The sequence below is a fragment of the Mauremys reevesii genome, linkage group 1 (genome assembly GCF_016161935.1).
Source record: "Mauremys reevesii isolate NIE-2019 linkage group 1, ASM1616193v1, whole genome shotgun sequence".
NCBI lineage: Eukaryota > Metazoa > Chordata > Testudines > Geoemydidae > Mauremys > Mauremys reevesii.
Window position 1 is genome coordinate 352,314,477 of NC_052623.1, and position 13,723 is coordinate 352,328,199.

A 13,723-nucleotide genomic window follows, 5' to 3' on the forward strand; every position below is an offset into this window, starting at 1 on the left:
ATGTGACATACTGCTGAGATCTGACAAACCAAGGTGTGGGGTGGGGAGCACTCAAACAGACCAGAGTATCAACTAAATGGCAAAATGTATTGCAAATATATACTGACATCCCACCCCACCCCACCCCACCCCACCCCAAACCTGACCACAACAAAAGAATAAGAAACTAATGGTTCCATTCTGATCATGTACCACTGAGACCCACCTTCAGGTAACTACTGTATACATTTTTTTCAAATTTAATTTAGAGTTTTCAAGGATTTTCCTTAAATGGATGAGGCGGTTTAGAAATATGTCAGACAGAGGCTGCAGTAAGTTATTAAGAACATAAGAATGGCCCTACTGGGTCAGACCAAAGGTCCATCTAGCCCAGTATCCTGTCTTCCTACAGTGGCCAATGCCAGGTGCCCCAGAGGGAATGAACAGAACAGATGATCATCAAGTGATCCATCCCCATCCCTCATTCCCAGCTTCTGGCAAACAGAGGCTAGGGACACCATCCCTGCCCATCCTGGCTAATAGCCATTGATGGACCTGCCCTTCACAAATTTATCTAGTTCTTTTTTGAACCCTGTTATGGTCGTTGCCAACTTTCTGATTAGGGTTGCCAACTTTCTAATCACACAAAACTGAACACCCCTGCCCCGCCCCTTCTCTGAGGCCCTTCCCCCTGCTCGCTCCATCTCTCCCCTGCCCCCTCGGTCAGTCGCTCTCCCCCACCTTCACTCACTTTCACTGGGCTGGGGCAGGGGCAGGGGGGTTGGGGTGTGGGAGGGCTCCAGCTTGGAGGGGCAGGCTCTGGGATGAGGCAAGGGATGAGGGGGGTGTTGCAGGGTGTGGGCTCTGGGCTGGGGGTGCAGGCTCCAGAAGGGGACAGAAATATGTGGGAGAGGGCTCCAGGCTGGGGGTTGGTGTGTAGGGGGGTTAGGGCTCCAGCTGGGGGTGAGGGCTCTGGGTTGGGGCCAGGAATGAGGAGTTTGGGGGCGCAGGAGGGGACTCCAGGCTGGGGCCAAGGGGCTCAGAGTGTGGGAGGGGGTGCAGGCTCCAGCTGGGGGTGGGGGCTCTGGGTTGGGGACGAAGGGTGCTGGGGGCTGGGGTGTGAGGGGTGTTGCAGGGTGCAGGCTCAGGGAGGGAGTTTCGGTGCAGGAGGCGACTCCAGATTGTGGCAGGGGGTTGGGATGCGGGAGGGAATGCGGGGTCCCGGTGGAGCTTACCGTGGCTCCCAGGAAGTGGTCGCTATGTCCCTGCGGCTCCTAAGCACATGGGCAGTGAGGGAGGCTCCATGGGGCAGGGGGGTTGGGGTGTGGGAGGGCTCCAGCGGGGGGGGGCCGGCTCTGGGATGAGGCCAGGGATGAGGGGGTGGGGAGGGTATGGGCTCTGGACTGGGGGTGCAGGCTCCAGAAGGGGACAGAAATATGAGGTTCCAGGTGTGGGAGAGGGCTCCAGGCTGGGGGTTGCGGTGTGAGGGGTGTTGCAGGGTGCAGGCTCAGGGACGGAGTTTCAGTGCAGGAGGCGACTCCAGATTGTGGCAGGGGGTTGGGATGCGGGAGGGAATGCAGGGTCCCAGTGGAGCTTACCGTGGCTCCCAGGAAGCGGTCGCTATGTCCCTGCGGCCCCTAAGCACATGGGCAGTGAGGGGGGCTCCATGTGCTGTCCTCATGCCTGCAGGTGCCCCTCCCTCGCAGCTCCCATTGGTCACAGTTCCCAGCCAATGAGAGCCAGCACTCAGCGCGTGGAGCCTCCCTGGCCACCCATGTGCCTAGGAGACGCAGGGACCCGGCAACCACTTCCGGGAGCCACGCAGAGCCAGGCAGGTAGGAAGCCTGCCTTAGCCCTGGGCCCCTACTGTGCTGCCGACAGACTTTTAATGGCCCGGTCGGCGGTGCCAACCGGAGCCACCAAGGTCCCTTTTTGACTGGGCTTTCCGATCAAAAAACGGACACCTGGCAACCCTATAAGTCATCCAACTAATGACACATAAAATGCCACACTATTTGGGGCCATATAAAACAAACTTTAGCAATTCATTAACAAGGAATGTTTGAAGAGAAATTGACTGTATTCACTAAAAACATTTGTCAGGTGAACCTCATATAACAAAGTTTATAAGACTAGATGGTTCAAATGTGGCAGAGGTTAGTAGTTACTGAAAGTTATTACCACCTGACAGTTGTTTGGTGACCTACGATAAAACCAACAGATCTTATCCATGAAAAAAAGTCACCATTAGCAACCCCACTGGCAGTCCCAGCAGACTCAAGCAACTTTGGTATGTAGCTGAGCAGGGAAGGACTGGATGACATTACAAAACAAACTAGAGGCTTCTATACATAAAAGGAGTTGAATTGGTTTTACTAAAGTTACAATTTAAAACTGACTTCGTTAAGCCAGTGCAAGAGGCTTTGAGACCACTTATTTTGGCTTAAGTTAAGTCAATTAAGAAAAGGGTTCAATTGAAGAAAAATAAGCAACTCGAACAGGAATTAGAGTTTCTACAAAGGGGTTTAAAAACCAATTTAAGTTAATTTCTGCATATTGCTGAATTTTTATAATAGAAAATATTAAGCAACGGCTTTCCATATAATTAATACTTTTTGTTTCCTTGTTTGTGTATAAAAATCAACAATTTCAGATCTTGGAATAGAGTGCCCAGCAAGTCTCAGAACAGAGTTGGTAAGTAACTACTGCTGAGCCACTGAACAACACAGGAGCATATTTCTTATATGCTTTGGGTTTTTTGGAGGGAGGAAAAGATTTAAAGACAGTGATTTTTTTATGTCTCAAGAACTGAGTGTTTGACTTGTGGGAGATATTTTTAACACCCAGGACAATACAAACTTGATTAGAGCAAATCTACTGCAGCTCTAATTTTCAAGCTCCCAAGTATGTGACAGTGTCTTTTGACTGATTAACTTGCTTTAAAGGGCCTCCTTTAAAAAAAAGACTCAATAAAATAGGCTTTAGTTGTACAAGCCCTTTCTCTGTGCTTTCTGTCATTACTTTATAAGCCCCATAAAGGGGGGTGGGGGCAGGGAGAATCAGGCATGCAGAAAAAGGTCATTGCCAGCATCCCTCCAAGAGAGTTACACATCAGCAAACTAACTACACATCTGAAGCTTTTACAAAGCTATCCAGGTAAACGCACATACACGTCACTGTTGACTAGGAAATAAAAAGTTACAAAAGTTGTTACATTTTACCTAATTAGGGAGTACAAGTCCTGAGCTGGCATTAGGATTTGTAGAATCCTCTTCCCCTCAATTTGTCCTTCTTGCATAAAAAAATCCCATCTCTCCCAGGATACAAAATATAAAGGAACATATAGGAATGACAGAGTAGGTCATGCTGGTGGGGGAGTGGCCCTATATGTTAAAGAAAACATGTAGTCAAATATAATAATAATCCTAAATGAATCAAACTGTACCATAGAATCTCAGTGGATAGAAATTCCATGTTTGAATAATAAGCATATAGCAGTAGGAATATACTATGGGCCACCTCACCAGGAGGATGATGGTGATTGTGAAATGCTCAGGGAAATTAGAGGCTACAAAAATAAAAAACTCAATAATAATACAGGATTTCAACTATCCCCATACAGACTGGGGTACATGTCACCTCAGGACGGGATGCAAAGGTAAAGTTTCCATGCACCGTTAATGACGACTTCTTGAAGCAGCTAGTCCTGGAACTCACAAAGTGAGAGGCAACTCTTGATTTAGTCCTAAGTGAAGCACAAGATCTGGTCCAAGAGGTGAATCTAGTTGGACTTCTAGGTAATATTAACCATAATATAAATAAATTTAACATCGGGGGCGGGGGAATACCAAAGAAGCCCACCATAGCTGCATTTAACTTCAGAAAGGGGGACTGCACAAATATGAGGAAGCTAGTAAAACAGAAATTAAAAGGAACAGTCACAAGAGTGAAATGTCTGCAAGCTGCATAGAAACTTTAAAAAAACCCACAATAATAGAGGCTCAAATTAAATGCACACCCTAAATGAAAAAAAAAATAGTAAGATCAACAAAAAGATGCCACCATGGCTAAACAAAGCAAAGGAGGAGATTAAAGGCAACCTTTATAAATGGGAAGTCAAATTCTAGTGCGGAAAACAGAATGGAGCATAAAAAGTATAAGTAGACAGGCCAAAAAAGAATGTGAACAACTAGCAAAAGACACAAAAAATAACAACAAAAAATGTTAAGTACATCAGAAGCAGGAAGCCTGCCAAACATCAACCAGCAGGGCCACTCAATGAAGGTAAGGCTATTGCAGAGAAGCTAAATGAATTCTTTGCATTGGTCTTCACGGCAGAAGATTTCAAGGAGAATCCCACACCTGTGGAACTCATTGCCAGGGGATGTTGTGAAGGCCAAAACTACAACTGGATTAAAAAAAAAAAAGAATTAGATAAGTTATGCAACCCCATACTCTGGGTGTCCATAAGTCTCTGACTAGGCATGGATTACAGGGGATGGATCATTTGAGGATTGCTCTGTTCTGTTCAGTCCCTTTAAAGCATCTGGTGTTGGTCACTGCCGGATGACAGGTTACTGAGCTACATGGACCACTGATCTGACCAAGTATAGATGCTCTTCTGTTCCTCTCAAGTGATTGGGAGGAACAAGACCTACTAGCCAGTTCTCACAACAGACCAGCAGAGAACATACTGTTGACTTCAATGGCGCTATGCTAATTTACATCAGCAGAGAACACGGTCCATGATCCTCACTCTGATCACTATGGCTAGGATTAGTACACACAGCTGCTAGCAGAAGGCTGATCCATGCACTAAGACAGCCCACAGTCCCAGCCAACAAGATACCAAAATTCAGATCAATACAAGCCCTCATGGAACAATTTACATAGTGACTACTATTTCATGGATACACTGTTTCCTACATTTCCCCATTCATCAACTCAGAGAAGCAGACAGACAAAGCGTTAGTTTTTTAGTAAAATCCTAGCTTCATACAATTAGTACTTGTTTTGTTTTAGGACAAGGGAGAAAGTTACAGCGTAAATAGGGAAAATAATTAACAATGCACAGTAAACAAAAAAAAGAGTCCCTTACAAGTGAAACCAAGAGTCACTGAGAAATCCAGAGAGGATGGATAGTTAGCAATTTATTTTTTCATTATAAAAACAACCACGTCTTACAGGCACAGCAGACGCAGTGCTCTTTCCAGTAGGAATCTGAATGAGAGAAAGGTGTCTTGGGATACAGTGTTAACATACGTCATGAATGTTTTGCCAAATCACATACGAAATGCATGGACATACACACATGTAGAACAGAAATAATCAAACAAAACGCACAAATAAAATTTAGTTAAACTGAACTATTTCCAAGATCAATAAGGTTGTTTGACAGGCAAAGAAATTGCAAATACTTGTAAGCAATAGTTATTGTTTGTCTTTTACAGTAAGTCTCTTCTTTCACTCATCCTCCTTGTTTCCGTGAAATAAATCCAACAGTCTATTAAGACTGACAACAAGCAAACCTCAGCTACAAGTTCATCAATATCATAATAAAATGTTTAACTTAATCTCCCCTTTTGAATTCCTTTTATACACTTTTTTCTGCACCTGCCTTTTAGACTGCAAACTCTTGGAGGCAAATGGATCTGCGTCTCATACAGCATCAAGCACACTAATGAACAAATAATTCTGCTTCCAGGGGCAGAATGTCAAGATATCTACCATATGTTAATTGCTATGCAGTTTGCATATTAAACCTGCACCGCCTTCCATGTTAAACCTGCACCGCCTTCCAGGAGGAGAGGAGTTTGCAAAAGTATTTAGGCCAGGAACCTGTCAGTCAGATTCTAGGGTTCTATTCCCAGCTCTTACACTAACATTCTGTATGCCCTGGGGCAAATCAGTTAACTCCTCTGTGCCTCATTTTTCCCATCTCTAAAGTTCAGAATGCTTACTCTTCTACCGCTCAAGGGTTCTGTGAAGCATGTTAAATATTTACATATGCTCCAACATACCCAGATGAAAGGCACAATCTGAGCAACTATAACAGTTATTATGTAGTCAGTCACCCACCACTGTTAACAAGGATAGTTCCAAGTACCACCTACTGGCAGTAGATGGCAAGCCTGAGTAATAGCATAAGCCAGAAAACTATGAAAGTAGGATAACACTGGAGGGTTGGAAAATCTGAGATTTCATAATACATAAGTTTGTTTCTTGGCAACAAACCCATCTAGCTTAATATCATTTCTCTCTATTGTGGATATAAATTTTTTTACTTCGTGATCTCTAGTGCTAGCTTAATGCTGTTACTCTCTTCCAAAGGCATGCATGCTGCTCCATTGAGTTGTGCAGATTTCTCAGCAGAACTCAATGGAGCAGGTGCATCTTGCTGACCAGAAGCAGATTCTCATCTCTGAAGTTCATGAGCCATGGCATCATCTGGCACGATGCACGCCATCTCTGTGCCATCAAGACAAATATTTCCAATTACATTAAAATCTTTTACTGGCACATCCACAGCAAGTTCAAACTACCATCATTACCGATATGAACATATAGATATAGCTAACAACTGAATATCAGAATAGTGACACAAGCCAAGTTAGAAATGCAAGGTCTATCTATCATCATCCTGCCCCCCTTGAGGATTGCCCTGACAATTACAAGCACTGAAAATTTTATTCACATATTCTATACAATTTCGTATCTTGACAAAGAATTAAATCACTAACATCACCCCCACACCTGCTTCTGTACCAGATACTGTCCACACATTTTAACCAACTTGGGGGAAAAACTGTGTGTAAACAAACATTTCCTGATTTTTACTGTTGTAAAACCTCTTACTCGACTCTTTTCGGTCATCTTTTACAGAATTATGTATATTTTAGGCTGTAAGCTACTCTAGGCAGACACCTATAGTTTTTCATTGTTTGAGAAGTTTCATGCACTCAGTGCTAAGTAACATCCAAAGACTCTAACAGAGGCCTAATTTTTGTTTTTTAAAGAGATGTACTGCTCTTTACACTAATTTTTATTCTTAGTTTTCAGTACATCAAGTCTAATTTGTTTCTAATATTGCAGGAATGTAGCTACGGATACGAAATGGTGAACAGATTATGTGAATGCTCTGCTTTATTGTTTTCTATCTTTATCCTTTTCTCAATGTGCTTCTGTAACATTTAATGAAAAATACAGGGGCCCTGCTGTGACAAATTTAACACCTGTAAATTCCCCTGACTGTAACCAAAGTCTGTGTAGCTCAGTAGATGTGCCTGCATAATATTTCAAAGATAGTAAGTACAAACTCTGCTGAAGTTGAACTACAGTCACAGTATCACTTTTTATTATTAATTATTATTATTATAAGAAAAGTATATGAAAAGCATTTCAAATGTGGAAAAACAAACAGCAGAAACAAATAATGCAGCTATTTAAAACAAGTGCCTGTAATTAATGCTAACTCAGTCCCGCACTGGAGTTTCAAAGGCAGTGGTCCCCAACCTTTTCTGTGGGGCGGGCGCCGGACAACTAGCTGCTGAGGACCATGGCCGCCGGACAAGCAGCCGCCGAAATGCTGCCATGAAGCAGCAATGTCAAGAGGCGTCGCCGCCGAAATGCCACCGTGAAGGAGAGTCATCAAGAGGCGTCGCCGCCGAAATTCGGCGGGATTTCGGTGGTAGCGCTTCTTGATGTTGCCACTTCTCGGTGGCATTTCGGCGGCTGCTTGTCCGCGTTGGGGACCCCTGTTCTAAGGCCATACTTTGCAGTATCTTAAGGTTCTATGATTGAACAACACATGGCTAACGTGTACCCTTTCCCCAAATCATTTTGAGTGTTGTCTTCATTTAAAAAGATGTACTGAGGAATAGTCCATGTACAGCTAGCACATTAACCCAATTTGTCAGCATGGGTGGCTGCATTCCTAGTATAACCTTTGTACGGATGGTTCATTACAACATTGTTAAGAAAAGTCAAAGGATAATCTGGTGAAAAAAGTAGAGGTAATGGAAACATAGGATGAAATTCTGGGTCCACTGAAGTCAGTGGCAGAACTCCCAGAATATCACCTCATAGTGTTAATTCTTTTAGTTTAATAACTATGTGTGTTCTTGAGATAATCGTGGACTGATCTGAAGACTGATAATTGTGTGACCTATTGCCCAGGATTTAACTTGACATGTTCTCAGACAAACAGATGAGGGGGTATTTAGGGATCTGGGACAAAAATCTGTCTGGGGATTGGTCCTGCTTTGAGCAGGGGGTTGGACTAGATGACCTCCTGAGGTCCCTTCCAACCCTGATATTCTATGATGGGATGCAGCATCATACTCAGTCACCCAAACTCACACACGCAAAGGTATCAAGCCACAGATCTGTATTTTACAAATACACACACACACTTTTTAAATGGAAGTCTTGGAATCAATGTAGTCTATGAGAGCACTGACAAAAATGCAGCGCTCAGCTCTGTGGAAAATGTTAGGAAATATTTATTCAAAAGTCAGCAGTTGGAGAAGGACCTTTGGAGAAGTGAGCATGGAGACTTACCAGCAGGAGGTAGTCTGGTCTGCGCTTGCTGAAGTTGCCAAGAAACGTCTCTCCAAAATCCAGAGATTGGCCCATCAGAAATGACAGAGGTCCTGGCTGCCAACAGGGTGGCGGGGGAGACCAAATTAGGAGTACATTGTACTCCATGGTTCATGAAAAAGAAGCCTGAAATGGGGTACGATATCAGCTTTTCTGGGGCTTGAAAAGGACAGTGGGCACTGCCAGATGATTAGCCCTGAGTGGATTCCTAGGTTTTAATTTTACATAATAAATTACAAATTTTGTTAATTCTTCCTCAAGTGGAGGTATGGTGAAAAGGGATTTCTGCAGCAGCCTTCAAAGAACACCCACTGTCCCTATCAGGGGATCCCTGCACTTGGGGACAGGGTCCTCATAACAAAAAAGCAGAAAGAGTGGGGTTCCAAAGTACAATTTCCTAGTGAGAAGTTTGGTGGTGGCAGCTGGTAACCAATGCCAGATCATAGGAAACCTGAGGTCATGAGAAGCCCAATCCTGCAAATCCTTAAACACGTGCTCACGTATGTGAGAAGTCCATTTGAACTCAATGTGCAAAGTTAAACATGGACATAATTCATTTCAACTTCAATTTTATTTTTAATTGAAAGTGATATAAAATGTATTAGATGTTGTTTTTCACTTTTAACCAATAATGAATGCAAAGTACCCCTCAATAACCAAAACTAGAGGAGAATATTTGAGAATTTGCATTTTTATAATGAAGAACAGAATCCAGAAGCCACTAGTACTACTGTGTAATCAAGTCATTTCTTTCCTTTGCACTTTGATCTCTGAAGACAGCAGAAGTCATCCTATAATGAGATCAGGAAGTAGCCATATACAGTGAACAGATGCACTTAGATAATCAGCACATTCCCTTTTTTATTAGATACCTCAGCTCAAACAATTACACTTTTCAGATGCTTCAAAGCATCTTTAAGTTTAATAGCATTTTTACTATGAGAATAAGGTTGAAGAAAGCAGATTTTTTTTGAAAGAGGAATAAAAACACAGCTATGTATCGCATGCCATTCCGTGTAAAAAGCTATAAACCTAATTTAGCAACACCAAAGCATAAACTCAATGTACATTCTGATACAGTCCACCCTTAAGTGCTTTTATAAAGAAAAGCTAGCAATGAAAAAGTAATATGTTTTCAAATTAAATTGCTTACAAAAGAAATAAAAAGCCAAGCACAGCTAAGTTTTTATAATAGAATGTGGTATCATTTAACTGCACTAATGTAAAGAGCTGGGGTGAAACATTTAAAAGCTATTTTTTGATGCATGAGCATTCTGACAGACACGCACCTCTCTACAAATTTCATCAAAAAAGATATTAGATGTGCTGACTTGCTTTTCGAGATAAAAGCTGTGAGAAAGATGTCAAAAGGCTAGGGGTCAGAACTGGTGACATTTTTCTCTTGTCAAAGAGTCTGACAAATGGATTGAGGGAGCAGGTGAGAAGTTAATCACAACTGTATATTTTTTACTACTCACATGTACACCATTAGGTTCCTGGCAAATTGGCCTAGAACAGTCATGGTATATACCCCCATAGCATTGTGTCATTCAGGGATGGCTATCAACTTCCTTTCTAATACACAGTTCCAGATGTACGAGCCTTGACATATGCACAACATAAACCACTCCATGAAATTTCAGTAACACTTTTGTTGCATTTTGTCTTCTAATAGGTGCTAACGCATATGTAGGGAAACAGAATTAACCTAAGCCTCAAGATCTTATCTACATTTTTGCATTTGAATTTTTAAAAAGGGATACCATCTGAAGTATTCTTTCCCCACCGATGTTTATAACCATCTGGAAGGCTGCAAACAATTTTAAGCATTACATGGTAAGTGGGTTTGCTAAGATATGTTCTTGACATGTTGGGCTACTAGTGTTTACAGGTAAGTTGCTTCCTTCTGCGCTCTAACTCAATTATAATGAAGAATTACATGGACTCTGCAAATAGGTAGCGGTGGGCCGGAGAGGGGCCTTAGCAGACTGGTGTGCGAAGTTCCAGAGAAGGAAGACGGGGGTCACATTTTGCTTCTACTAAAAAGTATGGATCATGACTCAGAACTTTGCTCAGTAGAGTCGAAAAGGGATCCTGGCAGCTCCGGCCAGCACCGCTGACTGGGCCGTTGACTGTCTGGTTGGTGGCGCCGTGCAGCAGGGCTGGCAGGCTCCCTGCTAGCCTCTGAGCCACGCAGCTCCCGGGAAGCAGCCAGTATGTTTGTCCCCCCTCCAGCTCCTACACCTAGGGCAGGGGTGTGGCACTATGGCCGGATCCGGCCCCATGGTTCATTTCATCCAGCCTGGGGTCATTTCCCCCTGGGGCTGGAACTGCAAGCTCAGGCTTGCCCCACTGCAGGGGGAAGCCCTGATCCTCTGTGCCACCCCTTCCCCACCCCCAGGCTGGAGCCCCTAGCCTACGCCCCAACCCCCCCAGCAGGTAAGTGGCCTCCGGTTGATTTTTTTCTGTGGGTCAATGGTCTGTGACAGAAAAAAGGTTCCCCGCCCAAGCCTGCTCCCCCAGCTGGAGCCCTCACTCCCTCCTCCGCACCTCAACCCCCTGCCCCAGCCCAGAGCCCCCTCCCACACCCTGAACCCCTCATTTCTGAGCCCACCCCAGAACCCGCACCTCTAGCCCAGAGCCCACACCCCAAACCCCTGCCTCAGCCCAGAGCCCCCTCCCATACTTCAAACCCCTCAGCGAGTGAGTAAGGGTGGGGCCAGCGAGCGACAGAGGGAGGTGGCACTGAGTGAGCGGGGGTGGAGCTGGGGCCTCAGAGAAGGGGTGGGGCAGAGGGCAGAGCAAGGGTGTTTGGTTTCGTGTGAGCGACATAAACCCATTCACAGAGGGACCTTTAGAGCAGCTTCTGTAGGGTTCAGCAGAGCCAGATCTAGAGTGGAACACTTGCAACCCCATAGCTCTATATTAGCCAGAGTAATTCTATTCATAAAATGCAAATACCAACTAGAATGTAACTCATAATAACTGATCAAGTCCTCACACCAAGATCATTTAGAAAAAAATCTGCACTTCTTAAGACTGCAAGACAACTTTGACAAAATTAATGAAACTGTGCTGAAAACATTTTAAATAACTTTTGCACACTGCATAGAAGAAAAAAAGGAAGGAAAAAATAAAACCCTGATGCTTCTTTCCTACTCAAGAATAGTATGTACAAGATTCAAAGACTACTGCCAAGATCTGGCAGCTGAGTTTTCTTATCATAGGCCCCTCAAACCTCATCTTATTTTAAGACAAGATAAGAGAGATCTCATCACCTATAGTATTTTTCTTACATTGACAACAAAATTCTTTATCACTAGCCAAATTCAGGCATGACTGTCAGCAGTGATCTTTGCAAAACATTAAATCAGATGTGGAAAAGAAGGTCTGACAAAGCCAGTCTGCCTTTTACCAAGGCAGGGCAAATGAAAATATCCACCAATGAAAGTCTCTAGTCATAAAATAACAGAACCACAAAATAAAAATTTCCACATGGTAAAAATGTTTACAAATTGCAATAAGTTAATATTTCATGGAAGTACTAATCAAAATTTCTAAATTAAATTAAAAATAGCTGTAATATTTCAAAGGGAAGAGATTTTACCATAACATATTGATTGGCTTTACTGCTTAATCAAAGGGGACTGATTATGTTTTAGAGCGTTTGTATTCTGGTATCCAATTATATACTCCGTTAACCTAATCCAATTAAATAATGTAGTGCTGTACAGGAAACAATTGAAATATATGCAGACAATTTTAGTAGTACTCATTACATTATGATTTAAGAAATCTACCATAATGAGCCTTTATCCCCACTCAAAAGGGAAAGGACAGTACCTGGTTTATGATTTTTGTTCCATATGTTTAAAAATATATATGATGCACCCAGAACATGAAAGGATTAGTTAACTTGAGTATGTGTAACTAATGACAGAACAGACATTCTCCAAAACCTGGTTAGTAATTTAAATATTTTTAAATAATTGCTAATGGATTATTGTACAGTATTTAAAATATGTCCTAACAATTTCAGGAACCAAGGCCTCAACCTCTTCTCCCTGTGATCCCTTAAACAGCCACTCATAGTAAATAACATTTGTGAGACATAGATAATAAATTAAAAGGACACACAAAGAAATCATGAAGGAGCTTCTTTCCACTGAGCTGTTAGTACAGCACTTTGCATCTTCAAAGCACTATGCGAGCACTAAGTATTAAAGCAGTTCCAGAAGCACCATAACAAAACACAGAAACATTGGACAAGAAACTAACACTTTTCCTGATGTCAAAATTTACTCTTGATCAAAACAGGAGAGTTCTAAGGCTGTGTCTACACTACAGAGGCTTGGTCTACATTTTAAAAAAATTAGGTAGACCTAGCTATGTCACTCAGAGCAATGAAACAAATCACACCCTGAGCTCCATAATTAGATTGACCTAACCCCTGGTGTAGATGTGGCTAGGCTGATAGAAGAATTCTTCCATTGACCTGACTACTGCAGGAGACATTGATTAACTGCATCGATGGAAAAACCCCTTCCATCAACATAGGAAGCGTCTACACTATGGCACTACACTGGCACAGCTACATCACCGTTGCTCTGCCACTGTAACAGCTGTAATATAGGAATGTCCAGAGGCTATATATCAGCATAGCTACGCAAGCTTAACCCCATAGCGCAGATGCAGCCTACACCAACGGAAGAGGTTTTTCCCTCAGTGTAGGGATACCACCTCCCTGACTGATGGAAGAATGCTTCCCTCAACATAGCTACCATCGGCTTAGCTGCATCTATACTGGGGGTTAGGTCAGCATAGCTATGATGGTCAGGAGTGTGTTTTTTCCACACCCTGAACAGACATAGCTATGTTAACCTAACTTAAGAGTAGGCCAAACCTAAATAGCACACCTCTTCATTTTTCTTAGAGTTATTTCCATGCAGCAAAGTGTTTTCTAGGACTACAGAGAAGTCTGAGATTTAGTTTAAAAAGTGAAGAAACTGGCCTGACAAGGCAAGTCAGGCTTGTGATGTCAAAGCAATGGAATATCAGTTACTTTGTTTTAACACATGCTTAACACCAAAACATACAATATAAGCATAAGGACTGCTAAGAGTTTCTACTGATGGCACTGTAGTTC

At 42.9% G+C, this 13,723-nt stretch overlaps 1 protein-coding gene across 2 annotated transcripts in view; it reads right to left on the reverse strand.

Annotated features, from left to right (window-relative positions):
* CHCHD3 (coiled-coil-helix-coiled-coil-helix domain containing 3) overlaps positions 1-13,723 on the reverse strand; it is a 260,383-nt gene that overhangs the window by 192,290 nt on the left and 54,370 nt on the right. The window lies entirely within an intron of this gene.